Source organism: Vicia villosa, linkage group LG5, assembly GCF_029867415.1.
Source record: "Vicia villosa cultivar HV-30 ecotype Madison, WI linkage group LG5, Vvil1.0, whole genome shotgun sequence".
Classification (NCBI taxonomy): Eukaryota; Viridiplantae; Streptophyta; class Magnoliopsida; order Fabales; family Fabaceae; genus Vicia; species Vicia villosa.
In genome coordinates this window covers 7,670,914-7,684,723 of record NC_081184.1, presented here as the reverse complement: position 1 = coordinate 7,684,723, position 13,810 = coordinate 7,670,914, and the positions used below count along the sequence as shown (strand labels likewise).

Below are 13,810 nucleotides of genomic sequence, written 5' to 3'. Positions count from 1 at the left end.
TATGAAAGCGATGGAAATTCAGAAGGTACCCGGGCTAGACTTTGAAGAACTAGGACTCATCGCAGGGGTTGGTATTCCCCCGAAATTCAAGACTCCGACCTTTGCTAAGTATGATGAGGTCTCTTATCCTAAACTACACTTGAGGTCTTATGTAAGGAAGATTTAGCCTCATACTGCTGATAAGAAGCTCTGGATCCATTTCTTTCAAGAAAGCCTATCAGGAAAACAACTGGAATGGTATTATCAACTCGAAGGTACCAATATTCATACTTGGGAAGACTTGGCGGTTGCTTTCTACCAACAATACCAATACAATGCTGATCTGTCGCACGCTCGCGAAAATGAACAGAGTCGCCACCAATATATTTATCCCAAAGAGGGAAAGGAATATCAGAAAACCTGGAATAAAGAAAGGATAAGAAAAGGTCTTGCGACCAAAGATCGGGTAAGAAGTCGGTTACGCGAGGGGAAGGTATTAGCACCCCTCACGTCTGTGGTACTCCACAGGATCCACTTATGTTTGTTCTATTCTAAGGGTGTATAAATCTAAAGCTTAATTACTAAGGGAATGCATGCAAATGAAAGAAAAGAAACACGGGGAAAATAAGGTTTATAAATAGTTGTGCTCGTTCAAGCCCCGCGACTTGATGCCTACGTATCCCTTTCGGGAATCAGAGCGCCGTAGTTCGGCTCTTTAGTTTTTGTTTGTTTTTGTGTTTTTTAGTTGAACAGTTACATTCGCACTCCGCTGCTCGACCTCTGGAGTCTTAAGCTGGGAATGGAGCGGAAATAACATGTCCGATTAAAGAATGCCTCGGAGGCAAGGGAGAAAAGAGATTGGTTTGTGTCTTTTATATGTGATTCCATGATGGACGAAAACCTACTACAAGGCATCGCATCATTTCCTCACTTTGATTAGCTCTGAGCCTTTATTAGATATTTTGAAATGTTTTTGTTTAGGTGTCTTTTAAGGGAAATTCATTTGTGACTTGAATCATGCCATAAAAAGAGTTTTTTTTTTTGAATATTTAGAGAATGCACATCGAGGCCTACGCCACAATCGTTTCTCTAAATGAAATACAGTTTTTGAATAATTAGAGAATGCACATCGAGGCCTACGCCACAATCGTTTCTCTAAATAACGGTTAAGAAATACACCGAGGCCTACGCCTCAATCATTTCTCTTCCGCTAAGTGGGAAAGAACATACATCGGGGCCTACACCCCAATCATTTCTTTCACACTAAAAAAAGGCATTAGCATGATTCGCGTCGTCCTTTATTAATGTTTTAAAAGTCGAAAAGGAAAAGAAGGAAAACTAGCCTAAAATGATCAACTAGCCTAATGTTATGATTATACCTAAATGTTAGGAGTAAGACATAATGAAAATACAAGTGTAGCAAAATCAATGTTACAAGTAAAAATTACAAGCAACCAAATGATACCAAATTAATGTAAAATGGACTAAGGGAGTTTAATTGAAATGTGGTGCAAAAATATGAAAGCAAATGATGCGCAATATAGTACAAAAATTGAATTAAAGGACTATTTATTTTTATGGTTTTTTATGACAAAGCAAGTATTTTTAATCAAGCAAAAAGACTTAAAATAAAAGCCTAAAACTATTATTTTCTTATGTCATTTTTATATGAGAAAATCATGATTAAAGTCTGACAATTAGTAGAAGAATTAGTTTTTATTTACTTCCAAAAATTGGTAAGTGAACCTAAATTTAATCAAATAAAACTAAAAGACACAGGGGGTGCGAAATTAATTACTGGGTGCGAATAGTGATGAGGGCGCGTGGCCCATCTAAATCAGGTCCAACAGGTTTTTGTTATCTCCTTCAGCACACCAAAAAAGTGGTGAACGGGCCAAATAGGGGGTGTATCTATGAATTCGGCCCAAGAGTCTCTTGTTGACCCATGGCTTTGATTAATTCAAAATTATCTAATTAATGTCAATTAGATTAATTAATAGGACATTAAACTTTATGTTATATTCTTATTATACAAATTAATCAGATTAATAACGTTAATTAATAAAAAGAAGGAAAAGGGAATTAGGGTAAAATGTAATGTGACCTTCAGACTCCCTTCACTCGGATTTCTTCTCCCTCGCGGCGGTGGCTGAAGCTTCACCGATTCAAACTTCCCCTTCTCCGATTCAAAGTCCGGCCACCACACACTCGACAGATCTCTCCCACTCTCTTCTCAACGCGGCGTCGCTATCTCCGCCTTCTCCTTCGTGACAAAGCGGCGGCGAACCTCTTCTCCGGTGAACTTTCACTCAGTCTCTTGCGTGTTGGCGTGAACGCATCGCGGTGATGATGAAGACTCTACGGTGCTTGAATGTGATGCAGAAGCGATTCAGATGATGAATCGGTGATGGCGATGTTGTTGGAGATTGTTGTTAACATTGAAGAACAGATGAACAATTCGTTTTCTTCTTGCAGGTGAATTCTCTTTTTCTGTTATCGTTCTCCTTTTTTTTTGTTTCGATTTCTTCCGATTCTTTCTTCTGTCTGTTGTTCTGTGGATTGAAGGATGAAGAATGAGATTGTGAAGGTCGTGGTGATTGAAGATGAGGAGTTTGTTGTTGTTCACAGTGGTGAAGATGATGAAGATTGAAGAGTGGAAGAAGAGTGGTGGTGACGGTGAAGGTGAACTTCAAAGAGGAATCCGAGAGGGGGAAGGTTTGGAGATTGGAGAATGGTGGAGAAGGGGAGTGTTGGTGAATGATGAAGATGGAAGTTGATTGTGGAGAGTTGCAGAGTGCAGAAATGGTGGCAGAGTGATTGTTGAAGATGGGGATGAAGTGAAGGGTTGAAGATTGTGGAATGGTAGAGAGCAATTGTTGAAGAATCTGAAACTGATAAAGAAAAGAATGGTGGGGGCCCCTGAGTGAAGGTGGAGAAGAGAATATATATGTGGAGAAAATCGATTTTTGAAGGTTAGTTCAATCTCTGATTTTCTGTTATGCTTCCAGTTGAAGTTGGTTAGAGGTTGTTATAAGTTGGTTATGAGTTTGTTGAGATTCTGTTAGGAGTTTGTTAGTAGTTAGTTAGGAAACTGTTAGCTGTTAGGTTAGTTATGAATTCTGTTTATATGTTTGTAGGTTGGTTACAAGTTCAGTTAGAAGCTAGTTTGACAGTTAGTGAAAGGCTATAGGTTTGTTGTTTTGACAGTTAGGATGCTGATTGTTAGGGATGAGAACTGTTATTATTAGTAGGGTAATGGTTTCTTGGCTGCAGGGTAGTACTATGGTGGCTAAAACATGCTGCAGATTTGTATGCCGTTATGGAGTGTGTGTTCTGGTTTTCATGGTTGCAGCCTGTAGATATTGAGTGGGAACCATAGTGTGCAATTGATCTTGACATGGCACTTTGTTTATGAAGCGTTATGGATGGCATTCTGATTGTGGGATTTTGGCTCTGAATATGATATGTATTGCTGATTGTATGTTGTTCTTGAATGTTGTAGCTTGGTAGATTTGACTGGTAAATGAACACATTTTTGCAGGTTTGGAATGAGACTGAAACACGGCTTGGCAGCATAGCATACTGAGGCAAGACAATCATGATGGCAGGATGATTTAGCAGCATTTATATTGAGTAGGGCGCGGTGACGGCATCAAGTTTTTTTCAGCAAGCCTCCGGACAGATTTTAGAGCAAGCTTTTGACCATTGTTTTGTTCTTTCTTCATCCTTTTTTATGTCCTATATCATGAGGCAAGGCTATAGTATAGAATTGGGAAATGAATGTAAATAGGTTTGACAATCAAGACAGTTGTAATTAGAGATTGAATTGTAACTCTCTCTTTTTTTTGAAATTTAGTTGAACACATGACTTGGTAGAGCATAAAAGAGCAATGTATTTTTGACGAGTTTGAATGATGCTTGAACAAGTTATAATGAAAAGACATTGAGCAATGAACTTGGCATATTGAATGAGCTCGGAATTCTTTTGAATGATGTTTGTCTCTTTTGTAATAACTCTCTCCAATTCAAACTTTGAAGTTTATATTTTTCTCTCGAATACTCGAATTTTAGGGATGTGACCCTCTCTTTCCAATCTTTTGCGAACTTTGGATGCACGTGGTAATTGAAGACCAAAGCTATTAAAGACGACCCCAATATTTACTTTTTCTCATGATAAATAACAAAGATTCTGACCAAATGACTTATGGTGTAAAAAACCCGCATCTATCTGGCTGCTAAATCCAATCCTCATATAAAACCTGAATCCTGATCTTGTGTAAAGAAATGCGCCTTTATCTTTGTTCTTGATGACTTGAATGAAGAATGATTCTTGCGGCTTGATAAGAAGGGAATTCATAATGGTCGATAAATTAGAACCTTAACCCCACAAATCATGATTGATGAGAAAACCAGTTGAAACAAGCTTGAGATAATATTAGAGCTTCAAAAATAGAAGAAATCCTAAACCTTCAAGACCTTTGATCCTCTGCCCAATTATTGGTTAGTGATACATGAAGTGTTAGATGACCTAATGAAGACAATGCAAATGAAATGTGCAGCTTAAGCCAATTAGAAATAAAATTAGATGGGCAAATTTTGGGGTGCAACAGCTGCCCCTATTTAATCATCTTAAACCTGAAGGTGAGATTGGAGCTAGCCTTTCGAGCATTCGAGGTAGAAGAAGATTAAATACCAAGTGAACCTGAAAATTTGCCTAATGAGAGATAAGATCCACTGGGGAAGAAATGGTGTCAACTCCACTGAGGAAAAGTGTATCAATTCTGGATTGAACAAATTAACTCTGGGTTAGAAATGAAATAGAACTCAACTCTGGGTTGACGAAGAATAGTGGGTCGACTCTGGATCGAAGAATAAAGGGGACGTCAACTCGGGGTCGAATAAGAGGTAAACATCAATTCTGGATTGAGAACGGAAAATGAAATCATTATTAGCGGAACAGGATATAAGCATCAACTCTGGGTTGAAAAAGAAGGCAAGGAAATCAACTCTGGGTTGAACGAGGAATTGGATAATAACCATGGGTTGAGAGAGGAAAGATGAACAACTAGAAATGACCGTCAACTCTGGATTGAGTGGGAAAGAGAAATCAATAAGACATAACCGTCAACTCTGGGTTGAGTGGGAAAGGAAAAAAGATAACCGTCAACTCTGGGTTGAGTAGGAAAATATAATTAACTCGGGGTTAAAAGATGAAAGGAAAATCAACTCTGGGTTGAACACAACAAACATCAACTCTGGGTTGAAGAAAGATGTTAACTTTGGGAGATGACACCACAATGGTAACTCTGAGTGATCTAGTGGAATATCAATTGAATGCTTTGTAAGAACTGATGAGTAACTTGGCTTATGTTTCACATGCAATGCTTGATTTGTTTTATGCACTTCTGGAGATGCAATGCAATGAATTCTATATGCAGTGTACTGATGGGATAGTCAGGGTTTCTGCTATTGTGGGGAATAGATTAGGCGGAGTTCTGAAACTCTGATCGAGGATCAAGGTGGGGTGGATGCCCCTGATTTGTTGATGATTGGATTGTTGTGGGAGAAATGTCAATGAGAATGCAATGATATGCATGATTAATGCATGACTATGAATGGAATGATTTGTTTCCAAGGTACCAGGGATGGATGGAGAGTGCCCTTGCGGAAAAGTCATTGCTTGTGAAATTGTTGGCGAAGGTGAGGTGTTTGACTTGCCTCCTCGACACTTGTCTCGATATCTGGCACTTGATTGAAGATGAAGAGATGGCATGTTACTAGCTTGCCCCAGGTTGTATGATCTTTTGAGATAAAACTTTGATAGTGCTTGAATCATGGAGATTTGCGATGGTCTGCCCTAGTGTAGATCAAGGGATGAATGCCCCAGATTGAAAGGAATTGTTCCACCAAATGGATGTTTGAGATATTTGCTCAGTGGATGACCAACTTTTGCCTTTGTAAGATCACTCGATGGAATTTCAATGTGGAACTTTCCTTGGTATCAAGTACTTATTTTCATATTTAGAGACGATTTTGTTTTGAAGAAGATAATGAGAATGCAATGCACATGTTGATCTCAAAGAAAAGTTTTTATTTGTCAAAATGTTGTACTGATACTAACACAAGTGACAAGCAACATTAGGAGTCAGTTTGACATGATTTCACAGTTTGTATGCTTTCGGAACGAACCCTGCTTCAATTAGGACTTTTGAGGGTTGTAACGTGGCCGGGTTCATGGTTTGAGAAACAAAGGATAAAGGCTCAAGCTCTACTTAACCCACCCCTCTTCGTGATGTTCTCCAGTCCTACATTCAGCTAGTTCGACACGAGTGTTCACCTTTCAGGAAGGATTGTGATGGATGAGGATCCTTTGTGACTTTGATGGAGGTGGCAGCCACCCTTTGGTGCTTTTTGTTGATGGTCACAACAACTTGTCCCTTGGAGGATTTTTCTTTTGCTTTTGCCTTTTGCTTTCCCTAACTTTTGCCTGGACAAGAAGTTTCTTTTGACTTTGGTTTTCGTTGTCCAGCGGGGTATGCCCTAATTTTTGCCTAAGTCATTTGCTTCAAAGCTTTTCTTTCTTTTGACTTTTTCTTTGACTTAGCGGGCTATTGTCTCTTTCTCTTTTTTGATCATGATTTATAACTTTCTTTTCATTCTTTTTGTCTCGTTCGGGAACAAGTTGTATGACTTTTGTGATTGACTTGATGAAAAGGTTGTGACTGCCTTCTTCTTAGTGAATGAGAGACATTCACTTGTGGATAGTGCTCTTCCTCTTTTGTTGTGAGATCTGAGATATGATTGATCCTCTAATGGAACACCTGAAAGTCGAGCACTCGGTCGCACTAACTGAAGACTACCCTGCCCCTGGTTAAGATGAAGGGTTTCATTGTATTTATATTATTTTATATTTTTTTTTTTTGAAAAGAAACTACTACTCCTTAGGCTCAAAGGGGTTTACGAAGGTTTCACTCCCTTATAACTCCGGTGTTTAGGAATTGAAACAATGCCTGTACATCGTCAGCAGGATCTTTGTCCCAAAAGCATACAGTTAGTAGTTCATGTGTTTTTGATTTTTCATCATTCTCCTTTTTTTTAGTTGCTTAAGACAAATGAGTGAAGTATCAATGAACATAATGACAAAGATGAAATGATTTGAGAAAAACATGTATGTTACATTATTTTTATTTATTCAAACAGAATGAGTTTCTTACAATGAGAAGTACTTGATAACAACAAAAGTAATACAATTGAAAGTACTTTGAAGTAATCTAGACAATGGCAGGCTTGGCCTTATTTTGATGCAAATGAAATGTTCTCTGACAAACACAAAGTCTTTAGGCTCCAATGGTGGAAGGTACCCTCATGAGGAGGCATGATTCTCTGATAGTAGCTTGATCTTGTTTATAATCCCCCATGATTCTTTGTTCTGTGAGCTTTTGTCAGATATCGGTGTGGAGGAATCGTTTTGACTGATCTGATGGAGAGGAAGAGTGTAAGAGTCCTTGGTAACCATGGATGCAAATGCATGAATGCACAAATGTTAATGGAGATGCAAATGCAACATAAATCAGGATCAAGGATCAAGGCCTCTTGGACAACAACTTCTCATGGCCAATAAGATATGGTCGAATCCTCCAGATTCAGAGGTTCGACGTTGCTTTGATAAATAACTTGTGCATAAGTCAAGGATGGTCGAACCCTCCAGATTCAGAGGTTCGACGTTGATTCTGAATACCCTCTGCATAAGTCACATAAGGTCAAACCTCCAGATTCAGAGATTCGACGTTGATTATGATAGATAGTCTGAATGGTTTAAGGTAGGATGGAGGCATGTTTTCCTGCAAAACAAAATTCCCAACCCCTCTCACAGGTAGGATCTAGTATATGGTAGGTCAAAAAGCCAACAGAGGATTGAAAGTAGGCGCAATCATACGATATTGCCTCTTTCAACCAAGCTCTGTCCGTGGATACATGATCGGATCAATCAGACATACGTCTTCTGTCCGTCATGGCCACTCTATTCCTAGTTCCTAAGGTATCACTCTGGCCTGGGTATTGGGCCTTTTACCTCATAGAAATCCCACCCAACCTGTAAACAGAGAGAAAATATGTGGCCCCCACGGGGACCCATAATATAGTCCAGGATGCGAGAAAATAAACATGATATGCAAGCAATAAATAGTCATGATATGCGAGGCATAAAGAAGTAAAGCCATAAAGCAATAAATCAATAAATGAACACCCAAAGAAAGCAAACACAAGCTAGGATCGACTAAGCTAGGAATGGACCAGCACAGGTCTATCACATCCCCAGCAGAGTCGCCAGCTGTCGCACGCTCGCGAAAATGAACAGAGTCGCCACCAATATATTTATCCCAAAGAGGGAAAGGAATATCAGAAAACCTGGAATAAAGAAAGGATAAGAAAAGGTCTTGCGACCAAAGATCGGGTAAGAAGTCGGTTACGCGAGGGGAAGGTATTAGCACCCCTCACGTCTGTGGTACTCCACAGGATCCACTTATGTTTGTTCTATTCTAAGGGTGTATAAATCTAAAGCTTAATTACTAAGGGAATGCATGCAAATGAAAGAAAAGAAACACGGGGAAAATAAGGTTTATAAATAGTTGTGCTCGTTCAAGCCCCGCGACTTGATGCCTACGTATCCCTTTCGGGAATCAGAGCGCCGTAGTTCGGCTCTTTAGTTTTTGTTTGTTTTTGTGTTTTTTAGTTGAACAGTTACATTCGCACTCCGCTGCTCGACCTCTGGAGTCTTAAGCTGGGAATGGAGCGGAAATAACATGTCCGATTAAAGAATGCCTCGGAGGCAAGGGAGAAAAGAGATTGGTTTGTGTCTTTTATATGTGATTCCATGATGGACGAAAACCTACTACAAGGCATCGCATCATTTCCTCACTTTGATTAGCTCTGAGCCTTTATTAGATATTTTGAAATGTTTTTGTTTAGGTGTCTTTTAAGGGAAATTCATTTGTGACTTGAATCATGCCATAAAAAGAGTTTTTTTTTTTGAATATTTAGAGAATGCACATCGAGGCCTACGCCACAATCGTTTCTCTAAATGAAATACAGTTTTTGAATAATTAGAGAATGCACATCGAGGCCTACGCCACAATCGTTTCTCTAAATAACGGTTAAGAAATACACCGAGGCCTACGCCTCAATCATTTCTCTTCCGCTAAGTGGGAAAGAACATACATCGGGGCCTACACCCCAATCATTTCTTTCACACTAAAAAAAGGCATTAGCATGATTCGCGTCGTCCTTTATTAATGTTTTAAAAGTCGAAAAGGAAAAGAAGGAAAACTAGCCTAAAATGATCAACTAGCCTAATGTTATGATTATACCTAAATGTTAGGAGTAAGACATAATGAAAATACAAGTGTAGCAAAATCAATGTTACAAGTAAAAATTACAAGCAACCAAATGATACCAAATTAATGTAAAATGGACTAAGGGAGTTTAATTGAAATGTGGTGCAAAAATATGAAAGCAAATGATGCGCAATATAGTACAAAAATTGAATTAAAGGACTATTTATTTTTATGGTTTTTTATGACAAAGCAAGTATTTTTAATCAAGCAAAAAGACTTAAAATAAAAGCCTAAAACTATTATTTTCTTATGTCATTTTTATATGAGAAAATCATGATTAAAGTCTGACAATTAGTAGAAGAATTAGTTTTTATTTACTTCCAAAAATTGGTAAGTGAACCTAAATTTAATCAAATAAAACTAAAAGACACAGGGGGTGCGAAATTAATTACTGGGTGCGAATAGTGATGAGGGCGCGTGGCCCATCTAAATCAGGTCCAACAGGTTTTTGTTATCTCCTTCAGCACACCAAAAAGTGGTGAACGGGCCAAATAGGGGGTGTATCTATGAATTCGGCCCAAGAGTCTCTTGTTGACCCATGGCTTTGATTAATTCAAAATTATCTAATTAATGTCAATTAGATTAATTAATAGGACATTAAACTTTATGTTATATTCTTATTATACAAATTAATCAGATTAATAACGTTAATTAATAAAAAGAAGGAAAAGGGAATTAGGGTAAAATGTAATGTGACCTTCAGACTCCCTTCACTCGGATTTCTTCTCCCTCGCGGCGGTGGCTGAAGCTTCACCGATTCAAACTTCCCCTTCTCCGATTCAAAGTCCGGCCACCACACACTCGACAGATCTCTCCCACTCTCTTCTCAACGCGGCGTCGCTATCTCCGCCTTCTCCTTCGTGACAAAGCGGCGGCGAACCTCTTCTCCGGTGAACTTTCACTCAGTCTCTTGCGTGTTGGCGTGAACGCATCGCGGTGATGATGAAGACTCTACGGTGCTTGAATGTGATGCAGAAGCGATTCAGATGATGAATCGGTGATGGCGATGTTGTTGGAGATTGTTGTTAACATTGAAGAACAGATGAACAATTCGTTTTCTTCTTGCAGGTGAATTCTCTTTTTCTGTTATCGTTCTCCTTTTTTTTTGTTTCGATTTCTTCCGATTCTTTCTTCTGTCTGTTGTTCTGTGGATTGAAGGATGAAGAATGAGATTGTGAAGGTCGTGGTGATTGAAGATGAGGAGTTTGTTGTTGTTCACAGTGGTGAAGATGATGAAGATTGAAGAGTGGAAGAAGAGTGGTGGTGACGGTGAAGGTGAACTTCAAAGAGGAATCCGAGAGGGGGAAGGTTTGGAGATTGGAGAATGGTGGAGAAGGGGAGTGTTGGTGAATGATGAAGATGGAAGTTGATTGTGGAGAGTTGCAGAGTGCAGAAATGGTGGCAGAGTGATTGTTGAAGATGGGGATGAAGTGAAGGGTTGAAGATTGTGGAATGGTAGAGAGCAATTGTTGAAGAATCTGAAACTGATAAAGAAAAGAATGGTGGGGGCCCCTGAGTGAAGGTGGAGAAGAGAATATATATGTGGAGAAAATCGATTTTTGAAGGTTAGTTCAATCTCTGATTTTCTGTTATGCTTCCAGTTGAAGTTGGTTAGAGGTTGTTATAAGTTGGTTATGAGTTTGTTGAGATTCTGTTAGGAGTTTGTTAGTAGTTAGTTAGGAAACTGTTAGCTGTTAGGTTAGTTATGAATTCTGTTTATATGTTTGTAGGTTGGTTACAAGTTCAGTTAGAAGCTAGTTTGACAGTTAGTGAAAGGCTATAGGTTTGTTGTTTTGACAGTTAGGATGCTGATTGTTAGGGATGAGAACTGTTATTATTAGTAGGGTAATGGTTTCTTGGCTGCAGGGTAGTACTATGGTGGCTAAAACATGCTGCAGATTTGTATGCCGTTATGGAGTGTGTGTTCTGGTTTTCATGGTTGCAGCCTGTAGATATTGAGTGGGAACCATAGTGTGCAATTGATCTTGACATGGCACTTTGTTTATGAAGCGTTATGGATGGCATTCTGATTGTGGGATTTTGGCTCTGAATATGATATGTATTGCTGATTGTATGTTGTTCTTGAATGTTGTAGCTTGGTAGATTTGACTGGTAAATGAACACATTTTTGCAGGTTTGGAATGAGACTGAAACACGGCTTGGCAGCATAGCATACTGAGGCAAGACAATCATGATGGCAGGATGATTTAGCAGCATTTATATTGAGTAGGGCGCGGTGACGGCATCAAGTTTTTTTCAGCAAGCCTCCGGACAGATTTTAGAGCAAGCTTTTGACCATTGTTTTGTTCTTTCTTCATCCTTTTTTATGTCCTATATCATGAGGCAAGGCTATAGTATAGAATTGGGAAATGAATGTAAATAGGTTTGACAATCAAGACAGTTGTAATTAGAGATTGAATTGTAACTCTCTCTTTTTTTTGAAATTTAGTTGAACACATGACTTGGTAGAGCATAAAAGAGCAATGTATTTTTGACGAGTTTGAATGATGCTTGAACAAGTTATAATGAAAAGACATTGAGCAATGAACTTGGCATATTGAATGAGCTCGGAATTCTTTTGAATGATGTTTGTCTCTTTTGTAATAACTCTCTCCAATTCAAACTTTGAAGTTTATATTTTTCTCTCGAATACTCGAATTTTAGGGATGTGACCCTCTCTTTCCAATCTTTTGCGAACTTTGGATGCACGTGGTAATTGAAGACCAAAGCTATTAAAGACGACCCCAATATTTACTTTTTCTCATGATAAATAACAAAGATTCTGACCAAATGACTTATGGTGTAAAAAACCCGCATCTATCTGGCTGCTAAATCCAATCCTCATATAAAACCTGAATCCTGATCTTGTGTAAAGAAATGCGCCTTTATCTTTGTTCTTGATGACTTGAATGAAGAATGATTCTTGCGGCTTGATAAGAAGGGAATTCATAATGGTCGATAAATTAGAACCTTAACCCCACAAATCATGATTGATGAGAAAACCAGTTGAAACAAGCTTGAGATAATATTAGAGCTTCAAAAATAGAAGAAATCCTAAACCTTCAAGACCTTTGATCCTCTGCCCAATTATTGGTTAGTGATACATGAAGTGTTAGATGACCTAATGAAGACAATGCAAATGAAATGTGCAGCTTAAGCCAATTAGAAATAAAATTAGATGGGCAAATTTTGGGGTGCAACATGATCTAGCACCGACTCGCATGTAACTACATGGCATGTCTATGGGGCCGAAAGAAAGTTTCAAGGAGTATGCTCAAAAGTGGAGAGACCTGGCTGGAAAAGTTCAACCTCCTTAGTTGACAGAGAGTTGGTTGATATGTTTATGATCATGCTGACCGGCCCTTTCAATAGTCATTTGCTGGGGAGTTCATCATCTGGATTCACTGAACTTATACTGACTAGGGAACGTGTTGATTCGAAGTGGTAAGATTCAAGTGGCTCCATCCTCAAGTGCTACAAAGAAGCATTTCAATGGGAAGTCTGAGTCCAATGTTGTGCATGGGCAGAAAAGGATAAACCATGACCAATCTATTGGGGCAGTTCTGATCTCCACACCGGCGCCTCAACAAGGTCGTCAAAACAAACAAGACATACCCAGGTGTCAATTCACAAAGATCTAATTGCTTGCTCTGGTTTCAATCTTTTTCTAACCTTTTATCAGAAACCTTCAAAAAGGATACGCTTATTTACAAGCTAAAGTCCTTATTCAATTGCTTTTTTTCTATACATTTCTAAACTTTTGAAAACAAATGAGCTAAGCAATTAAGAGCCCATGGAAAACCATGGATACAAAGGGTGCCTTACACCTTCCCTTTGTATAAATTACCCCCCGAACTCAAAATTTCTTTTTAAATATTTTTTATATTCTTTTAGCCTTCCTTTAAATTGGATAAAATAAAATTCGGTGGCGACTCTTGCGTACCGCGACATTTTCATAAAAGTCAGTTCACCGTATTACATACTAGAATTTTTTCAGTTTTTAGATGAATGAGAATGTTATGCGTATGCAATGAAATATATGATATATGAATGCAAAATGTCGTTAATGACGACGACAAATCATAGTAGCGTCTGGCGGGGAAAATAAATCCTTGACTGTTGCGGAGAATATGGAGTACAAGTATAGGAACTCTCGCTTCATGCTGGAAGATATTCAGTTGGAGATCTTTAACTTCTGTTTGGGGATGACAACAATTTGAATAATTGATCTTTAGCCCCCTTGACTAAGGATAAGAGAGATGGATATAGTCTCCGAAGTTTAATCTGATGCAGCTCAACTATGAGTGCCAACCTTGATGGAGATGGTGGATTCAGGGGAGAAATTATTCGAAGATAGTTTTTGAAGAGCGCTCTGTGGGGATACGATCTGTGGGAAGACATGGATGCTTTGAATATTGCCCCCAACGGTTATAGTAACT

The 13,810-nt window shown here is 38.7% G+C and overlaps 2 long non-coding RNA genes across 2 annotated transcripts; both read left to right on the top strand.

Moving 5' to 3' along the window:
- The first annotated feature begins 1,995 nt into the window (after positions 1–1,995).
- On the top strand, positions 1,996–3,941 carry LOC131606214 (uncharacterized). Its single transcript, XR_009284763.1, has 2 exons — positions 1,996–2,951; positions 3,521–3,941. It is a non-coding gene; the product is annotated as an uncharacterized LOC131606214 (long non-coding RNA).
- A 6,039-nt stretch (positions 3,942–9,980) lies between these two features.
- Positions 9,981–11,926, top strand: LOC131606213 (uncharacterized). The gene is made up of 2 exons (XR_009284762.1): positions 9,981–10,936; positions 11,506–11,926. It is a non-coding gene; the product is annotated as an uncharacterized LOC131606213 (long non-coding RNA).
- Positions 11,927–13,810: the final 1,884 nt, after the last annotated feature.